At 41.2% G+C, this 19,614-nt stretch overlaps 1 protein-coding gene and 1 pseudogene across 1 annotated transcript in view; both read right to left on the bottom strand.

Annotated features, from left to right (window-relative positions):
• Positions 1-19,614, bottom strand: part of ICA1L (islet cell autoantigen 1,69kDa-like) — a 99,306-nt gene that overhangs the window by 59,988 nt on the left and 19,704 nt on the right. The gene's annotated exons all lie outside the window — the stretch shown is intronic.
• LOC105535399 lies at positions 7,700-9,368 on the bottom strand (annotated as a pseudogene).

Raw genomic sequence — 19,614 nt, 5'->3', positions numbered from 1 at the left:
ACTCAGGAGGCTGAGGCAGGAGAATCACTTGAACCCAGGAGGCAGAGGTTGCAGTGAGCCAAGATCGCACCACTGCACTCCAGCCTGGTGACAAAGCAAGACTCCGTCTCAAAAAATAAAATAAAATAACCTCTAAGAAGTTATTCTTAACAAGGTTAACATGGCTACATAAGGAAATGCAAATGTGAAAAGTATTTCTTAAGGATATATAAAAAGAATAAATACTAATAACAGTTTGGATCTAAAGCTCAAATTATTCCAACAAACTGTAAGAGTAGGAACAAAAGGGAAATACTAAAGTATGTGACTCACTCGTTATTTCCAAACACATTGATAGATGCTAGTGTATTTTTCATGTTAGTAAAGAAATAGAGGTTCATTTTCTTTTAATTTTAAGTAATTACTAATTAAATAAAAATAGAATGTTTAATTTCCAAATTACTAGGGGTAAAACAAAAGAGCCAGAAAAACTTGAGCAAAAGCAAAAGACTGAGTGGGAAAAACAGGAGTAAGGCATATAACACAAAGTACAGAACAAGAAGATGGAAGAAGAAGAACAATTATATTATTTAGTATGATAGATGCAAACTTCTTTTTAAATACAAAGAATCTCAAATCATAAAAAACAAAAATCGAAATCCAACTATATGCTATTTGAGATCTACTTAAAACAAAATGACACAGAAACATAAAAATAAAGATATGAGTTAAGATATACCAGGTAAATAGAAACAAAATGAAATTAGAATAGCTATATTAGTATCAGACAAAGCAGATTTAAATAAAAAGCATAAAATAGAACAAGGACAAGCTGTAAAGTCCACAAAGTGGCCAATTTTCCAGATACCCTCTGGATTATTATCCTTTGGATATCCTCCTACATTCCTCGGCAGTATATATTAGTTACCATTTAATTGCCAAATCTCTTAATATGTTATCCTGGAAAATTTGTCTGGACATTATTTGGAATAGAGAGGAAATTTAATTTGGGTACCTAGGGAGCACGGATTTGATATAAGCATTATATTGTTCTGACACATCGAGTGTCTTGAGAGAAACTTAGTTTTTCTTTCCCATCCAGTTTCTTTCTTCTTTTGGTTGCTCCCAACTGCTTTCAGTCCTCCTCCTCCTTCCCTCCCCTCCCAATTTTATAAGACTTATCAGCAGTCCAACCATATGACAAACTGTTAATCTCTTCTACTAAACTGACTGCAGGTTTAAGCTCAATTAGGAGAACAAAATACTAGGGAGTATCAGAAGAGAATAACTCTTCCCTGCGTCAACTTCCATGTTGATGTAGTTCAAACAATATACTCCTGTCCTCGGCAACCACTCTCTCAGTATCTCTTTGGAAGAGAAAGAGTAACTTATCTGATTGGACATCAAAAACTCGACTCCTCCATTCTGGAAACTATCTTGCCTGCAGAGGGCACATGGTCCCTGGCAAAGGGAGCAAGTGACCGGGAGCATAAATCTGCAAAAGGTGGGATTTGCACATTTGTGGTTTTATGACTGAGGGCACTGCTAAATCTGCTTACCACTGGGGGTAGGTTAGACAGGAAGCCAAGTCTTACTGGCTTGACATAGATAACAGAATTCAAGGCTGGCAGAACTATCAGATATTTAGGAGAGATTTCATAAAAGGGAGGGAGCCAAAGAGGAGGAAACCCCAAAATTTGTATATAAAATCCTCCCAAGACCTGTGCTAATCACTAAACTAATCATGAGGCAAGGGAGGGAAACCCAAGAATCATGACAGAAAATCAATCACTGAAAAATGAAATAACTAAGTAAAGATTTCAGCACTACCACTACAGAGGAGACAGTCTGGAGTCTGAGTTCAGTCAAGTTAACTGGCTTCTAAAATAAAAATTCTTTTTCAGAAAAGCAAAACAGAATCCGCAATCTCTCAAATGCATCATTCAAAATCCCAAGTATCCAATCAAAAAAACACTAGACATATAAAGAAATAGGAAAACGTGACCTATTCAGCCTTTAAAAAGAAAGAAATCTTGTCATTTGTGACAATATGGATAAACCTGAAAGACAAATACCACATGATCTCAATTACATGTAAAATCTAAAAAAGTTGAACTAATAGAAGTAGAGAGTAGAATGGTAGTTACCAGAGGCTGGGGAGAGGGGTATTGGGAAGATGTTTGTCAAAGGACACAAAATTTCAGTTAGAAGGAGTAAGTTCTATTGTACAACAGAGGGACAATAGTTAATAATGATGTATTACATTCTCGGAGGTCTACTGTACAACATGGGGACTATAGTTCTTAACAATGTATTATATTTTTGGAGGTCTATTGTACAACATGGGGATTATAGTTAATAACAATGTATTATATTCTTGGAGATATCTATGAAGTAGGATTTTTAGTGTTCTTACCAGAAAAAAAAGATGATGTAATACGTATGTTAATTATGTTGATTTAGCCATTCCAGTGTTTCAAACGTAATGTACATGACAAATATATACCATTTTCTCAATTAAAAATAATTTTTGAATTAAAAATGGTAAAAAATTCTTCAGTCTTAAGGAAAATTACACCAGATAATTTGGATTTATAGAAAAGAATGGAATGACCATAATTGGTAAATGTCCTCAGAAATATAAGACTATTGTTTCTTTCTTAATTTCTTCACATTATATAACTTTTACATGCATAGAGGCCGGGTGTGGTGGCTCACACCTGTAATCCCAGCAGTTTGAGAGGCTGAGGTGGGTGGATCGCTTGAGCTTGGGAGTTCAAGGCCAGCGTGGACAACATGGCAAGATCCTTTCTCTACAAAAAATACAAAAATTAGCTGGGCGTGGTAGCTGGCACCTGCAGTCCCTGCTGCTCGGGAGGCTGAGGTGGGAGGATCACTTGAGACTGGGAGGTGGAGGTTGCAGGGAGCCAGGACTGTGCCACTGCACTCCAGACTGGGTGAAAGAGGCACATCCCGTCTCAAAAAACAAAAACAAAAAACCCTACCATACACAGACAACAATAAAATAGCAGCTCAATTATCAATTCTACTATTTTAAAAAACATCATTGATATGTTTACCCATTCTTTACCACCTCACTCCATCATCATCATCATATGGTTCTTTTCCATAAAATTTACATACACTGACACCTCTAATTTTTAGCTATATACTTTTTTCATTACTTATTTTACTTACAGATTCAGGGTCTCACTCTGTTGCCCTGGTTAGAGTACAGTGGCACAATCATAGCTCACTGCAGTCTCAAACTCCTGGGCTCAAGTAATCCTCCCAACTAAGCTTCTGGAGTAGCTGGGACCACAGGAAACACACCATCATGCCTGGCTAATTTATTTTTATTTTTGTAGTGACAAAGTCCCACTATGTTGCCCAGGCTTATTTATTTTTAATTGACAAGTAAAAATTGTATATATTTATGATATATAACATAATGTTTTAAAATGTGTATACATTGTAAAATGGCTAATCTCCTTGGTTAAATTTATTCCTAAGTATTTTGATTTTTTTACTAGCTATTGTCAATGGCATTGTTTTATTGATTTCTTCTTCCTTTTTTTTTTTTTTTTTTGAGATGGAGTCTTGCTCTGTTGCCTAGGCTGGAGTGCAGTGCTGCTGCAGCCTCCACCTCCCAAGTTCAAACAATTCTCCTGCCTCAGTCTCCTGAGTAGCTGGGATTACAGGTGCATGCCACCATGCCTGGCTAATTTTTGTATTTTTACTAGAGATGGGGTGTCACCATGTTGGCCAGGCTGGTCTCAAACTCTTGACCTCAAGTGATCCTCCCACCTTGGCCTCCCAAAGTGCTGGGATTACAGGTGTGAGGGACTGCACCTGGCCAGATTTATCAGATAGTTTGTTGTTAGTATGTAGAAATGCTACTGTTTTTTTTTTTTTCTTTTTTTGGAGGTGGAGTCTTACTCTGTTACTCAGGCTGGAGTGCAATGGCATGATCATGGCTCACTGTAACCTCAAACTCCTGGGCTCAAGCAATCTTCCCACCTCAGGCTCCCAAGTAGCTAGGACTACAGGTCGTGCCACCACACCTGGCTAATTTTTTTCTTTTTTGTAGAGATGGGCATCTCACTATGTTGTCCAGGCTGGTCTCAAACTCCTGTCCTCCAGTGATCCTCCCACCTCAGCCTCCCAAAGTCCTGGGATTACAGGTATAAACCACCATGTCTGATCACTACTGATTTTTGTGTTAATTTTGTATCCTGCAACTTTACTGAATTTATTACTTGTAATAGTTTTTTGGTGGAGTCTTTAGAGTTTTCTAAATATAAAATCATGTTATCTGCGAACGGACGATTTAACTTCTTCATTGACAATCTGAAAGCCTTTTCTTTCTCTTGCCTAATTATTCTGGCTAGGACTTCCAATACTGTGTTGAATGGAAATGCTGAAAGTGGGCATACTTGTCTTGTTCCTGATTTTAGAAAAAACTTTCAACTTTTCACTGAGCATTATGTTAGCTATGGGCTTGTCATATAAGGCCTTTACTATGTTGAGAGACATTCTTTCTCTACCTAATTTGTTGAGTGTTTCTATCATGAAAGGATGCTGAATTTTGTTGAATGCCTTTTTTGTATCTATTGAGATAATTATAAAGTTTTTGTCCTTTATTCTGTTAATATGGTGTATCACTGTTGATTTGCATACGGTGAATATGCAAATTCACAGGGATAAATCCCACTTGATCATGGTGAATGACCCTTCTAATATGCTGTTGAATTTGGTTTCCTAGTATTTTCTTGAGGATTTCTGCATCTATGTTTATCAAGGATATTGGCCTATAATTTGCCTTTCTTGTACTGTTTTTGTCTGCCTTTGGTATCAGGCCTTTGTAAAATTAGTTCGGAAGATCTCCTTCCTTTTCAATTTTTTGGAAGAGTTTCAGAAGGATTGGTTTTAATTGTCTAAATGTTTAGTAGTATTCAGCAGTGGCATCATCAAGTTTGGGCTTTTCTTTAATGGGAGACTTCTTATTACTGATTCAATCTCCTTACTCATTACTGGTCATTTCAAATTATCAATTTCTTCATGATTTAGTCTTTTTAAGTTAGTATGTGTCTAGGAATTTACCCATTTCTTTTAGGTTATACAATTTGTTGATTTTTTTTTTTTTTTTTTGAGATGGAGTCTCATTTGGATGCCCAGGCTGGAGTGCAGTGGCACAATCTTGGCTTACTGCAATTTCCACCTCCCAGGTTCAAGTAATTCTCCTGCCTCAGTCTCCCAAGTTGCTGGGATTACAGGTGTGTGCCACCAAGCCCAGGTAATTTTTGTATTTTTTATTAGAGATGGGGTTTCACCATGTTGGCAAGGCTGGTCTCGAACTCCTGACCTCAAGTGATACACCCACCTCGGCCTCCCAAAGTGCTGGGATTACAGGCATGAGCCACTGTGCCCAGCCTGGTGTATCATTTTTTTATAGTAGTCTATGGTCCTTTGTATTTCTGTGGTAGCAGCTGTAATGTCTCCTCTTTCTGATTTTAAGCATTTTCTCTTTTTTATTAATCTAACTAAAGTTTTATCAATTTTGTTTCTCTTTTAAAAACCAGCTCTTCTCTTAATCTTTTCTGTTTTTCTAGTCTCTATTTTATTTATTTCTGCTCTGATATTTATGATTCTCTTTCTCCTAACTTTGAGCTTAGTTTGTTCTTCTTTTTCTAGTTCCTTAAAAGGTAACATTAGGTTGTTTATTTAGGGCTTTTCTTCTTTTTTGATACAGGCATTCATTGCTATAAACTTCTCTTTTCAAACTTCTTTTGCAACATCTCAAGTTTTGGGATCTGTATTTCCATTTTTGTTTCAAGATTTTAGTTTTATTTATTTGTCTTGAGATGGAGTCTCACTCTTGTTGCCCAGGCTCTGGAGTACAATGGTATGATCTGGGCTCACTGCAACCTCTGCCTCCCGGGTTCAGGAGATTCTCCTGTCTTAGTCTCCAGAGTAGCTGGGATTACAGGCGCCCACCACCACGCCTGGCTAATTTTTTGTATTTTTAGTAAGACCGGGTTTCACTGTGTTGGCCAGGCTGGTCTTGATCTCCTGACCACAGGTGACCCACCCACCTCAGCCTCCCAAACTGCTGGGATTACAGGTGTAGCCACTGTTCCCAGCAGTTTTAAGATTTTTTAAATTTCCCTTTAAACTTCTTTTTTGACCCATTTGTTTAAAATTAATTTCCACATATTTGTGAATTTTCAAATGTTATTATTTCGAGTTTCATACCATTGCAATTGAAAAAGCTACCTGATATTACTTCAATCTTATTAATAAATTTTTTAAGACTTATTTTGTGGCCTAAGATATGATCTATTCTGGAGAATGTTCCACGTGTTCCTGAGAAAAATGTGTATTCTGTTAATATTGGATGGAACGTTCTGCATATATCTGTTATGTCCATTTGGTCTAAAATGTAGTCGAATTCCAGTGTTTCCTCACTGAATTTCTGTTTGGATGTCTGTCTATTGTTGACAGTGGGGTATTAAAGTCTCCTATTATTGCATTGCTATCTATCTCTTCAGATCTATTAATATTTGCTTTATGTATTTAAGAACTCTGATGTTGCATGCACACATATTTGAAATTATTATATCTTCTTGATGAACTGATCCCTTTTCATTATATAATAATTGTCTCATTCTATAGTTTTTTGACAAAATGTGTGACAATTTTTGTGTTGCTATAAAGAAATACCTGAAGCTGGGTAATTTATAAATAAAAGAGGTTTAATTGGCTCATGGTTCTGCAGGCTGTAAAGGAAGTATGGTGCTAGCATCTGTTTCTGATGAGGCCTCAGGGAGCTTTTACTTATGGTGGAAGGGGATTGGGATCCAGTGCATCACATGGTGAGAAAAGGAGTAAGAGAAGAAGGGGGAGGCACAATACTCCCTTAAACAACCAGATCCCATGAGGACTCACTTATCACCATGGGGAGTACCAAGCCATCCATGAGGGCTCTGCCTCCAAGATCCAAACACCTCCCACCAGGCCCACCTCCAACACTGGAAGTCATATTTCAACATCAGATTGGGAGGGGACAAAATATACAAACCATATTGGTGTACTGCACCTGATATAATTATATCTAACCCCACTCTCTTTTGGTTTCATTTGAATGGAGTATATTTTTCCATCCTTTCAGTTAATCTAAATGTGTCCTTAAAGGTGAAGTGAGTCTCTTCTAGGCAGCATACAGTTCAGTTTGTGTGTGTGTGTGTGTGTATGTGTTTGTGTGTGTGTGTGTGTGTGTGTGTTTAACCTATTCAGCCACTCTGTCTTTTGGTTGAAGAATTTAATCTATTTACATTCAAGGTAATTATTGATAGGTAAGGACTTAGTACTACCATTTTGTTCATTGTTTTCTGGTTGTTTTATAGCTCTTTTGTTCCTTTTTCCTTTCATGCCTTCTTCCTTTGTGATTAGACGATATTTTCTCTAGTGGTATGCTTTAATTCCTTACTTTGTATCTTTTGTTTATCCACTGTAGGTTTTTGCTTTGTGTTTACCATGAGGCTTACATAAAACAGCTTATAGTTATAACAGGCTATGTTAAGCTGATTACAACTTAACTTTGATTGTATACTTTACCCTGCCCGACATTTTATGGTTTTTATGTCACAATTTACATCTTTTTATATTGTATATTCCTTAATAAATTATTGTAGCCATTAATATTTTTTTTTTTCAGAGCTAGCTGAGGTTTTATTTTGGACAAAAAAAAAAAAAAAAAAAAGCAATTGTAGCTGAAGGCATGGGCAAGGGGGATCGCCAGGCAGTAAACTCCTCCGCAGGTGGGCTGAGGGCTAAGGCTGAGCCTCAGGTGGGCCTCCTGTTCCCTGTACTCCCCTACACAGTGGCCTCCCTCCCAGGCTCTGGGGCAGCTGCAGGAGGGGCACTGGGAGGGGCTGCTGCAGCTGTTCACTTGGGCAGGATGTCAGAGGACACGGACACCAGCTTCCCATCGTGGGTCTCAATCTTCTTCACAACTACGGCCTTGGTGAAGCTGGTGTGGCTGAAGGAGATGGAGCCCATGCCAGAGCCAAAGCTGGAGCTGAGGCCATAGCTGAGGCTGGGGCTTGTGAGGCCCTCATAGGCTGAGCTCAGACCACCTGCATAGCTACTGGTGGTCTTGGTATGGATACTCATGTTCTGCATCCCAGACTCCAACCGGCTCTCCTCGCCCTCCAGCAGCTTCCTGTAGGTGGTGATCTTGATGTCCAGGGCCAGTCTGATGTTCATCAGTTCCTGGTACTCATGCAGCTGCCATGCCACGGCCCACTGCGGGCAGCCTCCAGCTTGGAGAGCTTGGCATTGGCATCCTTAACAGCCAACTCCCCATGCTGCTCGGCATCTGTGATGGCAGCCTCCAGGGAAACCCTCTGGCCTTCGAGGCCCTCAATCTCAGCCTGGAGCTGGCTGACGTTCTGGTTCATCTCAGAGATCTCAGTCTTCGTATGCTGCAGGTCATCCGCATGCATCCCAGCCAGCGTCTGTAGCTCCTCATACTTGATCTGGTACATGCTCTCAGCCTCAGCCTGGCTGTGGTTGGTGATCTCCTCATACTGCACCTTGACCTCAGCAATGATGCTGTCCATGTCCAGGGAGCGGCTGTTGTCCATGGACAGCACCACAGATGTATCCAAGATCTGGGACTACAGTTCCTGGATCTCCTCTTCCTACAGCTGCCGGAAGAAGTTGATCTCTTTAGTCAGCCCTTCCAGGCAAGACTCTAGCTCTACCTTGTTTATATAAGCTTCATCCACATCCTTCCTGATGAGGACAAATTCATTCTCCATCTCTGTACGCTTGTTGATCTCATCCTCATATTTGTTCTTGAAGTCCTCCACCAGCCCCTGCATATTGCCAAGCTCTGCCTCCAGCTTCAGCCTCTCCTAGCCCAGAGTCTCCAGCTGCCACTTAAGGTTGTTGAAATAGCTCTCGAACATGTTGTCCATGTTGTACTAGCCATCTTCTGCTGCTGCAGGAGGGCTCCACCTGGTCTCCAGCATCTTGTTCTGGTACTCCAGGAACTGTACCTTGTCTATGAAGGAGGCAAACTTGTTGCTGAGGGCCTTGATCTGCTCCTTTTCCTGGGTGTGCACAGCCTGGATGTTGGGTTCTGCCTCCAGGTTAAGGGGGCTCAGCAGGCTCTGGTTGACTGTGACGGCAGTGATGCTTCCCATGCTGCTGGCCCCACCATAACTTCTGCCCAGGACACCCAGAAAGCTGCTGCTACCCACTCAGGAGAAGCTCAAGGAGCTGATGCAGGCATCGGGCCCACATGTGTAGGAGTAGCTGCTGAAGGCTTGGGGGCCAGAGGTGGACACCTTGTAGGACTTCTGGCTCACCCTGATGGACATGGTCAATGCAGGAGTGGAGGCAGGTGGGCTGAACCACATAGAGATCCCAGAAGGAGCAGAGACGCTGCTTCTTGGTCTTTTTTTTTTTTTTTTTTTTCAGACGGAGTTTTGTTCTTGTTGCCCAGACTGGAGTGCAATGGCATGATCTTGGCTTACTGCAACCTTCACCTCCCAGGTTCAAGTGATTCTCCTGCCTTAGTCTCCTGAGTAGCTGGGATTACAGGCACCTGCTACCATGCACAGCTAATTTTGGTAATTTTTTTAGTAGAGATGGGGTTTCACCATGTTGGCCAGGCTGGTCTCAAACTCCTGACCTCAGGTGATCTGCCTGCCTCGGCCTCCCAAAGTGCTGGGATTACAGGCATGGGCCACCGCACCAGGCCTATTGTAGCCATTATTTTTAATAGTTTTGTTTTTTAACATTCATATTAAAAACCCACCATTATACTATTAGAGTATTCTAAATTTGTGTAGTTGTACCAATGAGTTTTATGCTTTTAGATGTTTTTGTGTTACTCATTAGCATCCTTTCCTCTCAGCTTGAAGAATTCCCTTTATGATTTCTTGTAAGACACATCTGGTGGTGATGAACTACCTCAGTTTTTGTTTGAGAAAGTTTTTATCTCCATTTCTGAAGGTCAACTTTGCCAAGTAAAGTACTGTTGGTTGACAGTTGCCTTTTTTCCTTCAGCACACTGAATTTATCATCCCTCTCTCTACTGGCCTGTAGGTTTCTCCTGAGAATCCACGTCTAGCCTTATTGGAACTCCATTATATGCGATTTGCTTTTCTCTTGCTGCTTTCAGGATGCTCTCTTCATCTTTGATTTTTGACAGTTTTATTCTATCTTAGTATAATCTTGTTCAGGTTGAATCTGATTGCAGACCTTTGACCTTCTCATACCTGAATATTTATACCTTTCCTCAGATTTGGAAATTTTTCTGCTGTTATTTATTTAAGTAAACTTTCTGGCCCTTTGTCCCTCTCTTTTCCTGCTTAAACTCCTATAACTAGGATATTTGCTCTTTTGAGAAAATCTTGTAAGCTTTAAATCTTCTAAGCTTCATGTTTTCTTCTCTGACTGTATGTTTTGAAATAATCTGTCTTTGAGTTCATGTATTAATTCTTCTGTTTCATCAAGTCTGCTGTTAATGCTCTCTACTGCATTTTTAGTTCATTAATTGTATTTGTCAGCTCCAGAATTTGATTTTTTTTTAAAAAAAACAATTTTAATCTGTCTGTTACATTTCTTATTTTGGTCATCTGTTGTTTTGCTGATTTCAGTGAAATGTTTCTCTGTATTTTTAAATTTTTATTTATTTATTTATTTTGAGATGGAGTCTCGCTCTGTCACCCAGGCTGGAGTGCAGTGGCCTGATCTCAGCTCACTGCAAGCTCCGCCTCCCAGGTTCACGCCATTCTCCTGCCTCAGCCTCCCGAGTAGCTGGGATTACAGGCGCCCACCACCTCGCCTGGCTAATTTTTTGTGTGTATTTTTAGTAGAGACGGGGTTTCACCGTATTAGCCAGGATGGTCTCGATCTCCTGACCTCGTGATCCACGCGCCTCGGCCTCCCAAGGTGCTGGCATTACAGGCTTGAGCCACCGCGCCTGGTCTCTGTATTTTTTTAAAAGCAATTATTTTGAATTCTTTAAGAGGCAGTTTATATATGTCCATTTCTTTGGGGTCAGCTACTGGGAGGTTATGTTTTTTAGATGGTATTATGTCTCCCATTTTTCTTGTTGCTTTACATTAATGTCTGTGCACTTAGTGGAACAGTCACCTTTTGTAGACTTTATGGGCTAGTTTCATTGTGGACTGACTTTCCTCCATGGGGTGGGGTGCAGTGGTTCTGGCACCAGTCAGGGTGCCAACTGTGTGGTCTCTGTGCAGCTCTGTCTGCTGAGGTTGGTACAGATAAAAATCACAGGGATCCATAGCAGTCAATGTTGTGAGTTTCTGCAGTGGCAGCAAGAGTTGTTGGGTCTTTGGTGGCAATGACTGCTAAGATCGCCGCAATCTATTTTTTTTTCCCACCAGAGAAGCTATGGCTGAAGGGATCCCTCTTGGCACTGGTGCCTGATGAGTAGCACCCATGGAATAATCACAGAACTCAGGCCTGATGCACAACTGTGTGGAGGTACTGCAGTTCTGAGTTCCCAGGTAGTAATGGCATTGGTGTCTGGGATGCAGGGATCCTTGCTGCTGTGTAACAGAATGCAAGATGCAGATGCTTGTTAAACAGCTAAGAGAACTGAGAATAAGAGCACTTGTGAGTGCAGCATTAGAGTAGCTCTAGGATTGGGGTAAAGTCAAGATCTTTATGGCAGCAGAGCTGGTACCCAGAGTGCAGCCACACACAGCAAGAGCTTGGCTCTTGGGCCCAGGGTGCGAACTTTTTACCTGTATACTTTTGACAAATGGATATCTTATACAGAACATTTCCAACTTCCCAGAAAGTTTCCTTGTATCACTGTCTTGCCAATCCATACCCTATCAGAAGCAATGAATTTTTTTCCTTAGCTTTTCCCAGTTTATTCTTTTTGATTGTTGAATAGAATTCCGTTGTATCAATGTACCAGTGTTTCCAGTTTGGGACTACTATAAATAAGGCTGTTATGAACATGCCTATATAAGTATTTTTGCAGACAAATACTTTCATTTCTCTTGGATAAAAATCTAGAATTGGGTTTGCTGTGTCAAAGGACTAGTGTACCAGCCTCGGAAACAAAGTGAGACCCCATCTCTACCAAAATTTAAAAATTAGCCATACATTGTGTCATATGCCTGTAGTCCCAGCTACTGGGGACGCTGAAGTGGGAGGATCACTTGAGCCCAGGAGTTTGAGGCTGCAGTGAGCTATGAATGTGCCACTGCACTATAGTCTGAGGGATACAGTGAGACCCCATCTCAAAAAATACATAAAAAATCAAAATTAAAATTTAAAAAATTTAAAAAAAACAAATAAGGAGTAGTAGCTGGAAGCCAACACATAATTTTTGCTACTGACAATGGTCAAGTTTCTGGACATAGCTTACTGTGAGAGCCAAATAATCTTCATAACTGAGCACTAAAATTAAATTCAACAAGCCAGTCAGAGGCAACTGAATCACCAGAGGCTTCCCTATATGAGAGAAGGAAGGAAGGAAGGAACTGAGATAAACTTGCCCAATTTTTGCTTCCCAAATTTACCAGACAAGCCACTCCTCCTCTAGGAGGAAATGAGAGGGTAGAAAGAGACTAGGAGTTAAACTAATTGAGCTCCTTTAACATAGTAGGAAACATCAACAATGAGAAAGATATATTCCCTCTGTATTAATTTCCTATTGCTGCTATTAAAAATGATCACAAACTTAGTAACTTACAACAAAATTAATTTACTGTCTTCCCATTCTGGAGGTCAGAGTCATAAAATAAAGTTGTCAGAGGGCTGCATTTCTTCTGGAGGCTACAGAGGAGAATCCATTTCATTGTCTTTTCTAGCTTTTAGAAGCCACTTACATTTCCTGGCATAGGGCCCCCCTTCCTCCATCTTTAAGGCCAGCAGCATAGCATCTTCTAATCTTTCTCTTATTCTCTGTGTCATCACATGGTGTCTTATTTTCTTCTGACCTTTCTGCCTTCCCCTTAAAAAGACCTATGTGATTATATTGAACATACCTAAATAACCCAGGATAATATCCCCATCTCAATATCCTTAACTTAATTACATATTCAAAGTCTCTTTGAACACAGTCTTGCCACAGAAAGTAACATATTCATAGGTTTCAGGAATTAGGACATGGACATCTTTGGAAGGCCATTATTCTACTACAGCTTCTATCAGTTTTCACTCTTATTTAGCAAAAGGATAGGCTCAAGTAATTTCTTCATAAAAGATACTTGAGGCCTGGCGTGGTGGCTCACACTTGCAATCCCAGCACTTTGGGAGGCCGAGGCAGGTGAATCACTTGAGGTCAGGAGTTTAAGACCAGCCTGGCAAACATAGTGAAACCCTGTTTCTACTAAAAATATACAAATAAGCTGGGCATGGTGGTGGGTGCCTGTAATCCCAGCTACTCAGGGGGCTGAGGCAGAAGAATCACTTGAACCTGGGAGGCAGACGTTGCAGTAAGCCGAGATCACGCCATTACTCCAGCCTGGGCGATAGAGCAAGACTCTGTCTTAAAAAAAAGGAATACTTTATTCCTTTTTACACTATACAGTATTTAAATTGTTAGCTGTCTCCTGGATTTGGAATTCAAATCTTAAAGTAAAATGAAACAAATCAATAATCTCTTTAGAGGTAGATTTGTATTCACTTAAAACGTCTCATTACTATAACATCACTGAAAAACAAGTGGAACTGGTATTAATGTGCACACTGAAGCACTGAAATCCTCTTGAGAAAAATAATCTGTGAAGACTTTTGACTTAATATAACATTAGTGTTTGATGCAATTAAGAAAATACATTAGTCAAGCCTGCTGTTTAACATAGTACTCCCACTTACTCTGGCTCCTAAGCCATGAGTTTTCTCACAAACACAATCAACATTCCTCAAGGTGACAGTTGATAAATAATTCAACTTTGGAAGGGGGGGAACTGGTAGGAAATGCTCAAAAATGTCGGCAATGGTTTTCTCTGCAGTGGGATCATGGATGACAGTTTATTGTAGTTTCTGACAGTTTTCTGCAGCAAATTTGCTACAATTAACATGTATAACTATTATTTGAATAACTATTATTGTACAAATGTTTTCTTATCAAGACCAGTTATACTTTTACCTTTTTGGTTTTTCTTTTTTTTTTTTTAAGACAAGGTTTTGCTCTGTTGCCCAGGCTGGAGCGCAGAAGCGCCATCATGCTCCAACCTCCCAAGCTCAGGTGATCCACAAGTGCATGCCATCACACTTGGCTAATTTTTTTTCCTTTTTTTGTAGAGACCCTAAGACTGTGCCCCCACTCCCACTAGACCAGAGACTGGTTGCAAGTCAGGGTATCCAGAACTTCTGACCCACCAGCTTAAAGTAGAGGTTCCCAAGATTCCTTTTTGGGCTCGATTAGAGGTAGAGTGGCTCACATAACTTAGGGAAACACATGAGAGTCTCAAGGCAGTTGAAAGGAAGGCAGGAGAAGGTCAGAGGCCTGTCCCTGAAGCCTAACACACCCAACACTATAACAAGACTGTAGTGAGAGCTATGGAAGTTAGGAACCAGCAAATGTTGATGAAAAATAATACCACACTATCCAACACTTGCGAGCCCTTATCCAAAAGTGAGTCACTCATTCATTGTTAAATATATATTAAGTGCTTATAGTTTTACGTAGCAATCTTACCTGAAATATGACTAATAATCAGTAAGTGCATATAAAAATATCTGAGAAGTTAAAATAGTTATTACAAGACTATATATTAAATCACATGAACTTTGTAAGGGAGCTGGTCTCCCCCTCTCCTGCTAACAATCGAACACCTAATAAAAAACAGAAATAGGACTGAAATTCTGGTGTGCTGGGTACCATGAGTGAAATTTCCTTTGAACTGTATGTTGAAGAAAAACAGATTTTAACAGCAGGAGGCAAGGAAATACTGTTCCAAATACAGGCTGAAGAAGAGAAAGGCAGATTGATGGTACAGATTGTAGAGATCTGTTTAACAGAGAGACTAAACACAGAGAGTTCAGAACAATCTCTCCATATTCCAGACATAATCTAATAAAAGCCTGGACCAAGGGCATTAGTGTAAGAATGGATATGAAGGCAGATATCTATAGAACTTGGTAAATAATGGTTAAGCAGTTTTGCCCCAGAAAAATAAGAGCAATTAGAAGAAGCAGTTCTCTAAGTGGGAAGGTTAGACATTTCATCTGTGACATCTTGAATCTGAAATGATCAGGGACATCAGAGTTTTCCAAAATTTCTAACAGGTAATTAAAACTGTAGTAATAAAAAATTGTTTCAAGCTTGGGTCTCTAGTCAGACTGTCTAGGATGAAGCTAAGAACTTTTTTTTATTATCTGTGGGACCTCATGCAAGTGACATTAATCTCTCTTTTAGTTTCCTCATCAGTAAAATAGGAATAATGAAGTAAATGGATTGTTATAAGAATTAAATAGGCTGGGCGTGGTGGCTCATGCCTGTAATCTCAGCACTTTGGGAGGCCGAGGTGGGTGGATCACCTGAGGTCTGGAGTTTGAGACCAGCCTGACCAACATGGAGAAAACCCGTCTCTACTAAAAATACAAAATTGGCCGGGCGTGGTGGCATGCCCCTGTAATCCCATCTACTCCGGAGGTTGAGGCAGGAGAATGGCTTGAACCCAGGAGGTGGAGGTTGTAGTGAGCCGAGATCGCGCCATTGCACTCCAGCCTGGGCAACAAGAGCGAAACTCCATCTCAAAAAAAAGAATTAAATGAGAAAGATATGTAAAGTACTTGGAATAGAAATTGCTGGCACTTAAGAATTCATGTTATATTTTTTCATTTTACTTTTTATCAGAGCTTAGAATGAAATATTACATGGGAATTATCTACTGATATATATATATAGAAATAGTTAAGCAGTGAGAACAAATGAGACTTTCAAGAAAATAGAAAGGGTAGTAAACAAAAAGATACAGGCACTTGTATGTTCACTGCAGCATTAGTCTCAATAGCAAAAACATGGCATCAACCGAGATGCACATCAACAGTGGGCTGGATTGGCCGGGCGCGGTGGCTCAAGCCTGTAATCGCAGCACTTTGGGAGGCCGAGGCAGGCGGATCACGAGGTCAGGAGATCGAGACCATCCTGGCTAACATGGTGAAACCCTGTCTCTACTAAAAATATAAAAAATTAGCCGGGCGTGGTGGCGGGCGCCTGTAGTCCCAGCTACTTGGGAGGCTGAGGCAGGAGAATGGCGTGAACCCAGGAGGCGGAGCTTGCAGTGAGCTGAGATTGCGCCACTGCACTCCAGCCTGGGCAACAGAGCAAGACTCCGTCTCAAAAAAAAAAAAAAAAAAAAAACACAGTGAGCTGGATAAAGAAAATGTGACACATATACACCATGGAATACTATGCAGCCACAAAAAAAGAACAAAATCATGTCCTTTGCAGCAATACAAATGCAGCTGGAGGCCATTATCCTAAGCAAATTAATGCAGGAACAGAAAATCAAATGCCACATGTTTTCATTTTTAAGTGGGAACTAAACATTGAATACACATGGACATAAAGATAGGAATAGTAGACACTGGGGACTACTGGAGTGGGGAAAAGGGAGGAGGTGGTAAGATTAGCCACCATGCCCGGCTAATTTTTGTATTTTTAGTAGAGACGGGGTTTCGCCGTGTTAGGCAGGCTGGTCTCGAACTCCTGACCTCAGGTGATCCACTTGCCTCGGTCTCCCAAAGTGCTAGGATTACAGGCGTGAGCCACTGCGCCCAGCCAAACAACATATTTTTAAATTTTTGGTTGACCCCGTGAAATCGCCAACATTAGGCCATTTTTTTACCTACAAAAACAGCAATTGTATTGGACTCCATCTAATAAAAGAAACTGAAACAAGTTTACTAAAGTGCTCTAACTCATTTCAGAAAAAAGTCATCTGTGGGCAAATGATCTCCCTAACTAAGAACATGTCCCAACTCAATTCAGAGATCTGGCCTGATTGGCAAACTATGGCCTGCTGGCAAATAGTCTTTAGCTGCTTTCTTGCTGCAAAGGCAGTTAGGTACATCCAGCAAATTGCACAGCCTACAAAGCAAAAATTATTTACTATTTGGCCATTTACAGAAAAAGTCTGTAGACCCCTGATCTCAGTCATGGTTCTAAAACACAGTCTGAAAGTCATAAATCTCTTTAAGTTGTATTATTGTAATAAGACAACGTCTAGTCTTTGTATACATACATATATATTTTGTGTGTGTACAGATATATACAGTCATGCACCGCATAATGACATTTTGGCCAATGATGGACCATATATACAACAGTGGTCCCATAAAATTATAATAGAGCAGAAATCTGGCAAAATGGCCGAATAGAAACAGCTACAGTCTGCAGCTCCCAGCAAGACAAATGCAGAAGGCGGGTGATTTCTGCATTTCCAACTGAGGTACCCAGTTCATCTCACTGGGACTGGTTAGGCAGTGGGTACAGCTCACAGAGGGCAAGCAGAAGCAGTGTGGGGCGCTGCCTCATCCAGGAAGTGCAAGGAGCTGGGGCCCTCCCTGTCCCAGCCAAGGGAAGCCATGAGGGACTGTGCTATCTGGCCCAGACACTACGCTTTTCCCACAGTTTTTGCAATCCACAGACCAGAAGATTCCCTCATGTGCCTATACCACCAGGGCCCTGGGTTTCAAGCATAAAACTGGGTGGCTGTTTAGGCAGGCACCGAGCTACCTGCAGGAGTTTTGTTTTGGTTTTTTTTTTTTTTGGTACCCCAGTGGTGCCTGGAACCCCAGCGAGACAAAACTGTTCACTCCCCTGGAAAGGGGGCTGAGGCCAGGGAGCCAAGTGGTCTCGCTCAGTGGGTCCCACTCCCATGGAGCCCAGCAAGCTAAGAACCACTGGCTTGAAATTCTCACTGCCAGCACACCAGTTTGAAGTCAATCTGGGACGATCGAGCTTGGTGGGGCAGGGGCATCTGCCATTACTGAGGCTTGAGTAGGCAGTTTTCCCCTGACAGTGCTAAGGAGGCCGGGCAGTTTGGACTGGGCAGAACTCACCACAGTGCGGCAAAGTGGCTATGGTCAAACTGCCTCTCTAGACTCCTCCTCACCAGGCAGGGCATCTCTGAAAGAAAGGCAGCAGCCCCAGTCAGGGGTTTTTAGATAAAACTCCCATCTCCCTGGGACAGAGCACCTGGGGTAAGGGGCAGCTGTGGGCACAGCTTCACAGACTTAAAATGTTCCTGCCTGTCGGCTCTGAAGAGAGCATCTGATCCTGACAAGGAAGATTCTCCCAGCACAGCAATTGAGTTCTGCTGGGGGACAGACAGCCTCCTCAAGTGGGTCCCAGACCCCCATGCTTCCTGACTGGAAGACACTTCCCAGCAGGGGTCAACAGGCACCACCTATAGGAGAACTCCAGCTGGCATCAGGCCAGTGCCCCTCTGGGACAAAGCTTTCAGAGGAAGGAGGAGGCAGCAATATTTGCTGTTCTGCAGCCTCTGCTGGTGATACCCAGGCAAACAGGGTATGGAGTGGACCTGCAGCAAACCGTAGCAGACCTGCAGAAGAGGGGCCTGTTAGAAGGAAACCTAACAAACAGAAAGCAGTAACATCAACATCAACAAAAAGGACCCCCCACACACAAAAACCCCATCCAAAGGTCATCAGTCTCAAAGATCAAAGGGAGATAAATCCACCAAGATGAGGAAAAAACAGCACAAAAATGCTGAAAATTCCAAAAACAGAGTGCCTCTTCTCCTCCAAATGATGACAACTCCTCTCCAGCAAGGGCACAAAACTGGATGGAGAATGAGTTTGACGAATTGACAGCAGTAGGCTTCAGAAGGTGGAGAGTAACAAACTCCTCTGAGCTAAAGGAGCATGCTCTAACCCAATGCAAGGAAGCTAAGAACCTTGATAAAAGGTTACAGGAACTGCTAACTAGAATAACCAGTTTAGATAAGAACATAAATGACCTGATGGAGCTGAAAAACACAGCACGAGAACTTCATGAAGCATTCACAAATACCAATAGCTGAATCAATCAAGCAGAAGAAAGGATATCAGAAATTGAAGATCAACTTACTGAAATAAGGCATGAAGACAAAATTAGAGAAGAATGAATGAAAAGGAATGAACAAAGCCCCCAAGAAATATGGGACTATGTGAAAAGACCAAACCTATGATTGATTGGTGTACCCGAAAGTGACGGGGAGAATGGAACCAAGTTGGAAAACACATTTCAGGATATTATCCAGGAGAACTTCTCCAACCTAGCAAGACAGGTTGACATTCAAATTCAGGAAATACAGAGAATACCACTTAAGATACTCCTCGAGAAGAGCAACCCCAAGACACATAATCTCAGGTTCTCCAAGGTGAAAAGAAGGAAAAAATGTTAAGGGCAGCCAGAGAGAAAGGTCAGGGGATGCAATCCTACTTTCTGATAAAACGGACTTTAAACCAACAAAGATCAAAAAAGACAAAGAAGGACATTACATAATGGTAAAGGGATCAATGCAACAAGAAGAGCTAACTATCCTAAATATATATGCACCCAATACAAGAACAACCAGATTCATAAAACAAGTTCCTAGAGACCTACAAAGAGAC

Source organism: Mandrillus leucophaeus, unplaced genomic scaffold (genome assembly GCF_000951045.1).
Source record: "Mandrillus leucophaeus isolate KB7577 unplaced genomic scaffold, Mleu.le_1.0 Scaffold146, whole genome shotgun sequence".
Lineage (NCBI taxonomy): Eukaryota > Metazoa > Chordata > Mammalia > Primates > Cercopithecidae > Mandrillus > Mandrillus leucophaeus.
Note: the sequence above shows the minus strand (reverse complement) of the source record. Positions and strands in the feature narration are given on the sequence as shown.